Raw genomic sequence first — 12,444 nt, 5'->3', positions numbered from 1 at the left:
GCATGAAATGAGGATGGCAAAGAATGCTACCCAACGATCACCGTACATGTGATAGGAGCACAACAATTTGACATATATGTGCAAGGATATACTTTCAAACAATAGAGAATAATATAGAATTGCAAATGATAAAATTCCTTCCTAAAACATTGAAATGATTATTCGAAAATAAGCATTACATTGGAAAATGGAAAGCTACACAGAAATACACGTCAATTAAAGTGCAATCCTCTTGCAAGAAATCGTAGGTAAGTTAAACATTAATTATGAAGACACGATAACGGAAAATGGCCACACAAGTCATGCTAAACACAAAAAGCAGGGGTATGTGCACGTGCACAATTGAGCTACTACACCACATATATAATGTGTCCCTCAAATCATTGTGCCGATGTGGATAAAGAAGGAGGCAATAATGCACCGAGCAACATCATGGAAAACAACAACCACGCACGTGTATTGGGAAGAGCGCTCCCAATACATGGGGGGATATTGCATCCAATTTGTGTCAAGCAAAATAATTACAAGCCAAAGACACCCAACTACTTTGGTGGTAGGATTGGCAAAGTGTTTGGGCCAAAGACCCAAGAGGATTGATGGCATTGAACCAATCATTAGTGTGCAACCCTAGTCTTGCCTTTTGGAGTTGTGGTGTAGTCTGGAGATAATCCATGCATTGAAAAGCAAGGTTGCTTTTTTTCACTTTGGCCAAAAGCAACAATAGCGGTATCTAGTGCAGTCGTGGCATTTCATGAAGGCGTAAAGCCACTTGCAATGAAGAAGGCGACATATTGGGTGGTTTTTATAGCAGAGGCCGTCAAGGTTTGAAGGTTTCCAAATGTCACGTCTTGTCTTGATTTTAGTTGTAGAGGTAAATTTTGAAAATGGGGAGGTGGGATTGCACGCATGAAGTCTAGGTGTTTTGTGGAGCGCTGGCTAGGCATCGCGAGAGAGAGAGAGAGAGAGAGAGAGAGAGAGAGAGAGTGTGTGTGTGTGTGTGTGTGTGTGTGTGTGTGTGTGTGTGTGTTGCCTCCCACATGCGGGGTGTCAGACGGTCAGCACACGCACGAGAAGGGGAGTATAAATTTCCTCCCCTGGCCAAGTAGTAGACTCAGGGAGTTGCATGTTGGGCACAGAGCATTCTTTTGCCTTTTACTAGAGAATACCATGTGCCCGACACAGACAAATAGCATATCCTATTTTTTGGGTTAGCCCCCTTGCTAGCTCTGAGGGGGCTCCACAAGGCGAGAAGTAGAGCAAGATGAGCTTCACAATGTGGCCTTCACTCACTCTCAACTCGATCTCATCAACACCCTCCATCTCACCTCACCATGAAGAATGCATACAAAGAAAGTAGAATGGTAAGAGATTCTCTCTACCATGTCCCTCACTCTCACACTCACTCACTCCCTCTCCTTCACTGTCACACAATGATGCCAGGAGGCATATTTCACGGTGGATTCCGTGAGGTTTTACGGTGGATTCCGTAAACTTTATTTACCGGGGCTCATACACAAAGTGGATTCTTTGTGCGAGAAGTTGATGGGGACGCCTATTCTTTTCGGGCGTTTTGTTAATTTAGTGTGTACATGGGTGATTCCATAGCGGGTGATTTCACAAAATACATATTAAATTAATAAACGTTTATGAGTTTAGAGTACGCACTCGTGATAAATTAAGGTTAGGATTGATTTCTAACCAGTTGATTTATTTATGTAGCTGAAGACTGCTAGGTATTCACTTTTGTCGGTTTAATTGTATTATTTTACTAAGGATTGTGAATGCTTCAATTGTTGATGTGTAGAGATAGCAGCAGTGGCGGAGGAAAGCATTGGAGGATAGCGTGTATTCGAGTTATCACTTATATTTTGATGGGCGCATACCTTAGGCATGGCGCCTATATTTTTTCGCGCCTATTTATTAAGGCGTTGGATATTTATTTATTATTTTGTATGTGCATGGGCGCACGATTATGATATTTGTATTTGGACATTGTATTGGGTATGCCTGACTCTTTGGGCGTCCCGCCCATTAGCTTTATTTCTATTTGGCACTAAAGCAAACTCAAAAGCCAAAAGCGTGCTATTTTATAATTTGGGCTATTATTTGAGCTTGAAGATGATTAATACATAAAAATACATGCTTTGTGGAGCACTCACACAAGGCATGGGGGGAGATTGCACCCAATTGGTCTCTTGTTCATGTCGTGCATGCTTTCTACCTTGAGTTTTGTGCAAAAAGTAGAGTTCTTTTGTTCTTGGGGACCTTCCAGTGCTCAGTACGCGAGCATACAGCATCCGATCTGTGCACCACACAAGCATGAAAAGAGAAGCAAGAACAAAGAGTCCCAAATTTTGCAAATAGATGAATACTATTCTCTATTAGGTTTATCATTTTCATACAATTTTTTTAGGGTTTCTTAGCCTCATGTGTATCTAGTTCATTTCCATTGTCCTAGACCACTCTTCTCAAAGTGCATGTAGTCTACTTAGCTTTAACCTTATCCCCTAAGGTGTAAATTAACTTGTGCATGCTCTGACCTTGTGGTGCTATCAAAAGAACTTACAGTTTTGTGTGGGAGAGAGCTTGACTCTCATTTTTATACATCACATAATTGTGCAACATATAGAATTACAAAAATAATAGTGTAATTCTTTATTTATCAAAATTATGGAACTGACACTCCTATTGAAGGTAGCATACTGTAGCTTGCATTGAAGAAGAGGAATTTTGGGATTATTCATGAAGAGCCTTCGTAGAGGAGGGAAAGTTGACGTTGATGAGAATGATAGAAGTTGAAGATGGGGTGGAACTTATTGACATTGAAGCTAGTTGGTACTCTAGTGGTTGGATAATGAGGAAGGGGCTACATCTCATCAACACCCTCCACCTCTAGGGTCTCACCATGAAGAAATGCATAGAAAGAAGGTAGAATGGCAAGAGATTCTCTCTACTATGTTTGTCACTCTCATTCACACACACACACACACACACTCTCTCTCTCTCTCTCTCTCTCTCTCTCTCTCTCTCTCTCTCTCTCTCTCTCTCTCTCTCTCTCTCTCTCTCTCTCTCTCTCTCTCTCTCATATAAGCATGAAAAGAGAAGCAAGAACAAAGACTCCCAAAGTTTGCGAATAGATTAATAGCATTCTTTATTAGATTTATCATTTTCATACAGTTTTTGGGGTTTCTCATCCTCATGAGTATCTAGTCCATTTCCATGGTCCTAGACTAGTCTTCTAAAAGTGCATGCAACCTACTTAGCTTAAACCTCATCCCTAAGGTGTAAATTAACTTGTGTATGCTCCAACCTTGTGGTGCTATTAAAATAACTTACAACTTTGCGTGGGACAGAGCTTGAGTCTAGTTTTTATACATCAATTAATTGTGAAACATATCGAAGTACAAAAAATAATAGTGCAATTCATTGTTGCACCTTGTTGATATTAGTTTTATGCTACCAAAATTATCTAATAAAAATTACAGTGTGCTATTTACCTGATCTTGCATCCTATCCTTATTTGTTAATATTATGTCCCCCTCCTACATGAGTGCCAGTCCCATGGCACTCATGTGGAAGGTAGAATAATGTAGCTTGCATTGAAGATGAGGAATTTTAGGATTTATCCCCATGAAGAGCCTTGGTAGAGGAGAAAAAGTTGATGTTGATGAATGGCTAAAGTTGAAGATGGGGTGGAACTTATTGAGGTTGAAGCTAGTTGGTAATATAGTGGGTAATGAGTAAGGGGCTACATCTCAAGGGTGGAGAGGTTATGGTGCTTAGAGTTAACTTATGGCACCAAGGAGGAATAAGACATAGGTCATCGAATGGTGATGACATGTAGGGCCATTGATATGGAGGGGTCTTTACATGATATTTCACAAACATGTAAGCCAATTCATGCTCTTCCTAAGGGCTAGGCCTATCTCACTTGTGCAATTTGACTAGTGCACATGTAAGTGCATTTGTGCAATAGAGCAAATAAATACCTTGGGATAGGTTTAGCATAAGTGTAGAGGGAGTATAAAAAGGCTAGGATGTAATTGTGCATGTGATATTTTTGCCATTAATCAAATCATCTTATTGATGACTCCTCTTGGACCTCCCACCATTGTAAGGGATGTGTACCTTGCACCACCATTGCAAGGGGTGTGTGCCTTCCTACATGCTACATTTCTTTCTTTCCATGACATCTGAGATTACACTTATTGTTGCTTTGATCATGGCTTATTCATGCTTCTTGTTCATTTTATATGTTTTCTTGGAATTGAGTAACTAGCTCTTTTACAATGCTATCAAAGCATGGTTTTTGATCCATTTTGGCAAGGTCATTTTCAAGCTTAGATATGGTTACTAACATCATACATGGTAACTGGAGTTCAAGATTTGGTTATAGGACCTGTACATTTCAATAGTCAGGATTGCAGCAACACCCTACTATCTTTGAGGTTCTTTGAAGAGATCATGAAGAAACTGGAGGTTTTGTGCCAAATTTAGCAAGTCATGGTAATCTCAGAGGTCATTTTGGTGATCCTAGAACAGAAAAAAGAGCTCACGGACTTTAGAGAGCCTCAAACTATGGTTACTTTTCAAGAATAGGGTTTCCCTTTTCTTTCTCAAGTTTTCTACAAGCTCCCACGGTAGATCTTTCTCTCTCTTTCTTTCCCATGGCATTATCTCTTCACCAAACCCATGAAGCCTTAATCTTTGCATGACAAGGAGCAAAGGAGTACCATTTTTACCTACCTTGCTGATTGAAATCCACACTGATCAATCCTAAAATTCATTGACTGTTCTCTAACATGTTATACACTTTAGCGGATAGCCATTGCTTGATGCTAAGGCTTTAGAGCTTTGAGAAAAGAATTGTAGGAGGGTAAGAGCTTGTATGGGAGCCTAAAATGCTCAACATATGTCAACGTTAAATAGATAAAGACCTATTGTTCCCAGAGTGACTTGTGTTGCCATTCAAGGGAGTCCTTTGCTCTTCACACAACATGATTATGTGGGAGCTATGGTCACTAGTCTTTGAAGCAATCTTCATGTTTTCAACATGACTTGAAACAGGAGCGTCGTGAACAACCTTAAGCATCTTGCAGGGCTTGAAACAAGGTCAAATCACTAGATGCCTTGATTGAAGCCCTCCCTTTCGAATTAGGCTTTTGAACTTTGAAGAAGAGAACAGGTGTAAAGCCACTCGCGATGAGGAAGGTGGTCATATTGGGCGGCGGTTTTTATAGCGAAGGCCGTCAAGGTTTGGAGGTTTCCAAACATCACGTCTTGTCTTGATCTTAGTTGTAGGGGTAAAATGGCAAGGTGGGAGTGCCCGCACGAAGTCTAGGAGTTTTGTGGAGCGTTGCCTAGGCATCGCGCAGAGAGAGAGAGAGAGAGTGTGTGTGTGTGTGTGTATTGCCTCCCACATGCGGGGCGTTGCAGGGTATGCGCAGGCACGAGAAGGGGAGTATAAATTGCCTCCCCTGGCCAAGCAGCAGACTCAGGAAGCTGCGTGCCCAAAAGCTGCGTGTTGGGCACAGAGCGAACTATTCTTTCGCCTTTTACTAAAGAATACCGTGTGCCCGGCACAGACAAACAGCATATCCTAATTATTGGCGTAGCCCCCTCGCTAGCTCTGAGGAGGGCCCTTACAAACCAACGCAACCTGGAGGGCTCGAACCTGTAGATCGCTGGCTCTTGGGCCTACACAACCACCGCTTCAAAGCTCTAAAACATCGAGCAAAATCTGATGTATTCAAGATATATCTCCACGGCTTGCTTGGACAAATACCGTATTTTCATCGTCACCTTCACCACGCTTGGCACTGCGCATGGAAGCGAGCCCGTGTTCTTCACATGCTCAACATTCCACAAGGAGACAATGGTCACTTGAGATAATCATTATAAAGCCTCATAGGCACACTCATAAAGGCAAATCGTGGCAAACTCATGCATGAGTGCATACTGATATAGTATCTCACTCATGCTCACGCTCACCCATGCACTCATGAGATCACCAGATGTTCCACATGTTATTTTTGACATTTGTGGCATTGACCCTTCACGAGCCACATTGACTGCCCCCATGTGTATTGCATCCATGATCTAACTCATGTTTGAATGCAACATCATCATGGCTTTAGTCCATAACAAGTAATTGTTTACACAAGTGCACATGATTACCAACTCACTCTAGCTTGGGAAATGCAAGCCATTGGAAAGCAGTCACCCAAAATAGCACAAAAAGTATACTCATGCCAACCACTCATTTCATCCACCCTGGTGTCGCCTTAGCATAGAGACAACAATCACTGCAACCTACCATTAATGACTATAATCACTTTGCTAATTGTGATCGACATCACTAAGATTCTTGCCATGATTAGCACCACCTTCTCAACTTGTGGCAAGTGCGACATCACCACAACAACATGAAGGAAGCCACCATCATACTATAAGGGCCAGATGAGGAAGCAATATAAACCTAAAGACTCATAGGGGCTAGAGAGGAGGAAGAGTACATGAGATGTAAAAAGAGAAAGGGATTGTGGTTGTTATCTTCCTTATCTTCCACCTAATAGTAGGTTGCCATTCTTGTCCTCTTAGTGATGATTCCAATAAGCATATGGCTTGCATGTTTTTGGTCACTTAAATACTAGTTTTTAGAGCTTGTGTGTCTTAACCCTAACTCTAAGTTCAATTCATGCTTATATGGTCACTTGTGTTCATGATTTTCATAAACATCATAGTGCTAACCTTAACCCTAAGTTAAATTCATGCTTGTACGGTCACTTCTGCTCATGATTATCGTCAAGATCACGATTCTGATAAGTATATTGGTTGCATACATTTGATAACTTAAATATTGGTTTTTAGCACTTTTATGGCTTAATCCTAACCCCAAGTTCAATTCATGCTTATATGGTCACTTGTGTTCATGATTGCCATCAAGATCATAATGCTCCTCTCCCCAATTGCTCATGAGCTCATCACTCTCTCCACTCGTAGCATTAGCACGAGTACACACTTGTGGTACTTATCTCATCTTGATACTTCTAGTATCACAACTCTTCTTTACGCTCATGGAAACTGTGAGGAATCGCATGGAGGGGGGACTTGCTTGAGCTGTTGTGCCAAACGCACACTGTATACAAAAGAAGAAGCTCACTCAAGAACACAAGAAGAGGGGTAGAGGCCAAAACGTTTTCTTGCCGATTTTTTCTTCTTCTTCCACACACTATACAATGTACACAAAGTATAGATAAGATAAAACACAAAGGAAAGTAACCTACTAAGTCAAATAATGCATAACAGACTACACTAATCGATTGGCACTATATCTTTCCCAGTTGTAGGTAGGTGTAACAAACTAAATATAATAAGTGATAAGTAAGTGGTCATGTGAGTATCATAATGACCACCAACGTGCTAAGTGTAGACATGCGGACCCATCTAGCCAGGCGGTCCATCATCAATGCCCGCACGTATTGAGCTTGCCATCTCAACACCCCCCCTTAAGCTCAACTCTATCTCTCCAACTCCAAGTAAGCTTCGAAGCTTTCGAAGCTTCTATGCACCCAATGCTTTTGTGAAAATGTTAGCTATCTGATACTGTGTGATGACATATACTAAGTCAATCTCTCTTGTAAGTACCTTCTCTCTCACAAAGTGGTAGTGCACCTCAATGTGTTTTTTCCTAGCATAAAACACTGGATTCCTAGCTAGCTGTATGCTGCTCATGTTGTCATAGTGAATGACAACTTTTGACCATCTCCCTATATATCCAAATCACCTAATAACTTTTGTAGCCATACTACCTCACATGCTGCCATAGCAACACCTCTATACTCAGCCTCTGTACTCGATAAAGCAACTATAGGTTTCTTTTGCTGCCCCATGTAACTGCTGCACTACCAAGGGAAAACATGAATCCACTAGTAGATCTTCTGTCTGACATGCTATCAACCCAATCTGCATCTGTGTATCCAAAGACGTATACATCCTTACTGTTAGAAATCAAGCTCACCGTCAGTGTGTCTTCATCTATGACCGACATCTATGACAGCTAGTGTGTACAGCTGTCTACATGTGACTACATTAAATAAGTCGGGTTAGTAGTCAGTCAGTGACCTGACTAGAGTTAGTCAGTCTAGTCTACATTTACACTAGGTCACTTTATCTTGTAGTGTGTGTGTGCTTTTCAGTTTAGTGTGTGGAAATGAAGGAATGAGCTTGAGAGCCTGAAGGCTCATGGATATGGAGTCTTTCCCTTTCTCTCTCTCTACTCTTTGAACATGGTATCAGAGCTTCATCCATGAGGCTGTGGGAGAATGGGCATGACAACTTACAGTGCAAAGGAGATGGAAGTAAGGAATGAGGAAGAAGCTGGACACTTGCAAATGAAGCCATAGTCAAAGGAAGGAATTAGTGTGGACTGCCTTCTGAAAATCGTGGACTGCCTCCTGAAAATCAGCAATCTGTGTCTGAAAATCGTGGACTACCTCCTGAAAATCAGCAACCTGTGTCTGAAAATCTGCGCCTGCTGATCTGAATGGACAGCAACCTGTATCTGAAAATCTGCACCTGCTGATCTGAGTGGACAGCAACCTGTGCCTGAAAATCTGTGCCCCCTAGTCTGAAAATCTGCGCCTGCTGATCTGAGTGGACAACAACCTGTCAATCTTCAGTGGGGCACCTGGACAAGGTTCATAGAGCATGTATGCTTACTATTGAAGGTATTTGAAGTGTGCAAGGAGTAAATGCTTGTGTTGGAGCTCTGCTATGAGCTAGAGTGACAGACACAGACCTGTAATCATTTCTGAACTGCTGTAAACATGAATGGACAGCATGCATTCAGTCATTACTGACACACAGGAGACTTGTACTACACTCAGAAGGCATCTTTGGAGCACAAGAATGTGTCAAAGCATGTATACATTCGATCAAATGTCTTGGAGCTGAGATCTCTTGCTCAGAATACTCATATCTGAAAATCAATGACAGGCTGAAAACTGTCATACACAGTCAATGACAGAATACTCAGATCTGAAAATCAATAATAGGCTGAAAACTGTCATACACAGTCAATGACAGAATACTCAGATCTGAAAATCAATGACAGGCTGAAAACTGTCATACGCAGTCAATGACAAGTACTGTGCATTACTGAAGCAATACAGGTCATCTTGGGGGTTCCATCATCTATATGAACTGGCCTATACATGTTGAATGCAAGGAGAATTGAAGCAATCAATGAGCATCATTGAAAACTGAATTTTGAAGCTGAAATAAATGCAGTTACACTGTCCTGGTTAATTACAAACAGCTCATGAGGTTTATGCCATTGGTCAATGAAGACAGGTTGTCTATGCCTACTCAGATGCTCATGTATTGAACTTGCCACTACAAAGTAAATGTATGACATGGTCGAAAGACATTTTGGAGCTGCTTGGAGCTTGGTATGCTGAATTCTGGTTGACTGCAACCTGAAACTGAATTTGTTGACACACTCAGTTTTGGACTTGAAATTGCTGCTGGTTACTCACAGTTTACAGTTTTCAGACTGCATGTATGTACCCTGGCAGTGAGGTTACATAAGCTTAAGCTGAAGCAAACACATAGCTTATGTATTGACAGTTATGTCTACAGTTGAGACTACTTGTTTGAGGGTTGTTTTGGGGTGTCAGTGGGCTGAAATACCCTGGTTTTTTTCTGCAATTTAGTGCAGAAAATTGTCATAAACTGTTACGGACTGAACTTAGTCAGTCATACTTATTGGATTGCAGGGAGTTAGGCACTTGATAGACAGTCTATTGCATCATGGCTAATGCACATGGGACTGACAATATCACTCAGATAGTTGGAGAGAAGTTGGATAATAAGAACTTTACATTATGGAAATTCAGAATGAAAAACTTTCTGGTTGGCAAAGGTTATTGGGATTTATGTACAGGAGATGAAGTTGCTCCTGAGTTGCCTGCACACAATCCAACAAATGAACAGAAAAGAGCCTATAGGCTATGGGATGAAAGAGCATGCAAGGTGCTGCATTGGTTTTCCTTATGTATATCTGATGCTATGGTAATTCAAATCACTGGATGTGAGACTCCGAAGGATGCTTGGGACATACTGATGAAAAATTATGGAACCATGACACATGCAAGAAATATCCAGTTGAAACAGCAGTTTAACAACATGTCTAGGAATGGCAAGAGCATCCAGACGTATACCACGGAGATTAAGACCATAGCTGATCAACTTGCTACTATTGGCTCAAGTGTATCAGAAGATGATATGATTGCTGTTGCTTTGAATGGCTTAGGCAAAGAGTACAAAGCTTTTGACACTTCCATTTCTGTCAGAGAAGAGCCCCCTAGCTGGGAAGAGCTAGTTGCTTTGTTGCTGCATGAGGAAGTCAAACTTGGTTTGAATACAGGTTCTAGTGCATCTCAGAGTAGAGACACTGTGTTGTACTCTAGCCAGCGTGGCAGAGGATCTAGAGGTCGTGGTTCATTTCGAGGTCGTGGTGACACTCGTAATACTTATGGACAGCAGCAACAGCAGAGTAATTGGCATGGTGCAAATACACAAGGCCAGCGTGGATCTGGTGGGTTTAGAGGCAGGGGGAGATCACCCCGAGGTAGAGGTGGTGGTTCTGGTTCATGGCAGTCGTATGATCAGTCCAACAGGGACAAGGACTGTCATTATTGTGGTCGGTATGGGCATATTGCAAAGGATTGTTACAAGAAGCAAGGAGATATGAAGGCAAAGGGCAGACAGCATGGGCACTATACATCTTCCAATGGTGCTCATGATGAGTCAGTTGATAGACTCTTTGCCATGCAGCATGTATCTAAAAATGCATCGAGACATGATAGAGATGACAGATGGTACATTGACTTTGGAGCGTCAAACCACATGACCCCTCATGGAGAGTGGTTTGATGAGATGGTTGCAGGTACACATGGTCATGTATGTACTGGGGATGATACCCAACATGACATAAAGCATAAAGGGATTGTTCCATTGATGATGCCTGATGGCAAGAAGAAAGGCCTGCATGATGTTTTACATGTACCGACCATAACAAAGAATTTGTTGTCTGTGGGTCAAATGGCAGAACAAAATCTGCAAGTGAGGTTTAACAAGGATGGATGTTTCATTGAGGAGTATGGAAATGGCTGCAAGCTAATTGCCAAGGGCAGAAGGGATGGCAGGATGTTTACTTTGGAAGCGACCATTCCTGAACTTAAAGCAGCTATGTTTGCTCATGATGAGAGTGCCATCGGAGATGTAGAGATCTGGCACAAGAGAATCGGACATGTCAATGTATAAAAGCTGAAATCTATGCAGCAGACAGAAGTAGTACTTGGATTACCCAAATTCAAGTATAATGATTTTGGTCATGTATGCCCTGCATGTCAGTTTGGGAAGCAGGCACGGTTTCCTTTCATGAGACATGTAAAAAACAGCACTAGGCCTTTACAGTTGGTACACTCTGATGTCTGGGGTCCTTCACATAATGCTTCCTTTGGCGGTGCACGATATTATGTCTCATTTATTGATGATTTCAGCAGGTACACTTGGCTTTATATCTTGAAACATAAGGATAATGTGTTTGATGCATTCAAAGACTTCAAGAAACATGCTGAAAATGAATTGGGCTGTTACATATCATGTTTGAGATCAGATGGAGGAGGTGAATATGTCTCAAACTACTTTGGCAGGTATCTTGCTAAACATGGGATCAGAAGACAGCTCACATACAGTTATACACCGCAGCAAAATAGTGTTGCAGAGAGGAAAAACAGGGTTTTGATGGAGTCAGCTAGAGCTATGCTGAATGAAAAATGTCTGCCAAATGGTTATTGGGCTAAAGCAGTGGTGATTGCTGTATATGTGCTGAATCGAACCCCTACAGCAGGGATTCATGATGTCACTCCGTATGAACGGCTGTATGGTCATAAACCTGATATTTCACACTTGAAAGTATTTGGCAGCATTGCATATGTGCATATACCGGATGAGAAGAGGAAGAAATTGGATCCTAAGGCAGTGAAAAGTGTGTTTATTGGATATGCACAGGAACGGAAATCTTATAAGTGTTATGTACCTTCTACGCATGAGACACTCATAAGCAGAGATGTGGTATTTGATGAGTTAGCATCGGTATGGGAATCCTGTTGCAGTGCCTACTGATGGCTCACCCAGTATGAGTCATGCTGAAAATACTCCTGCAGAGAGTACTTCCATGACTGGTCAGACAGGTGATGTATCATCTATAGTGAGTCCTTGGACAGGAGGATTACGGAGTCGCACTACTGCATCCACTGACATGGATATGTCAGTGAGGGGGAGAACAGATAAGGGAAAAGAAAAGGTTTTTGAAGATGTAACAGGTCCACTCACTGCAGGTTATGATTCATCTAGCAGTGACAGCTTAGATAGTGA

The 12,444-nt window shown here is 41.7% G+C and overlaps 2 pseudogenes; both read left to right on the top strand.

Annotated features, from left to right (window-relative positions):
* Nucleotides 1-1,116: 1,116 nt before the first annotated feature.
* LOC148027443 (U5 spliceosomal RNA) lies at nucleotides 1,117-1,225 on the top strand (annotated as a pseudogene).
* Nucleotides 1,226-5,514: 4,289 nt separating this feature from the next.
* Nucleotides 5,515-5,627, top strand: LOC148027442 (U5 spliceosomal RNA; annotated as a pseudogene).
* The last annotated feature ends 6,817 nt before the right edge of the window (nucleotides 5,628-12,444 follow it).

The sequence above is a fragment of the Lygodium microphyllum genome, chromosome 12 (assembly GCF_053477565.2).
Source record: "Lygodium microphyllum isolate KBCC chromosome 12, Lygodium_microphyllum_v1.1.10, whole genome shotgun sequence".
Taxonomy (NCBI): Eukaryota; Viridiplantae; Streptophyta; class Polypodiopsida; order Schizaeales; family Lygodiaceae; genus Lygodium; species Lygodium microphyllum.
The sequence above is the reverse complement of the archived record's forward strand: the minus strand, read 5'-3'. Positions and strand labels throughout refer to the sequence as shown.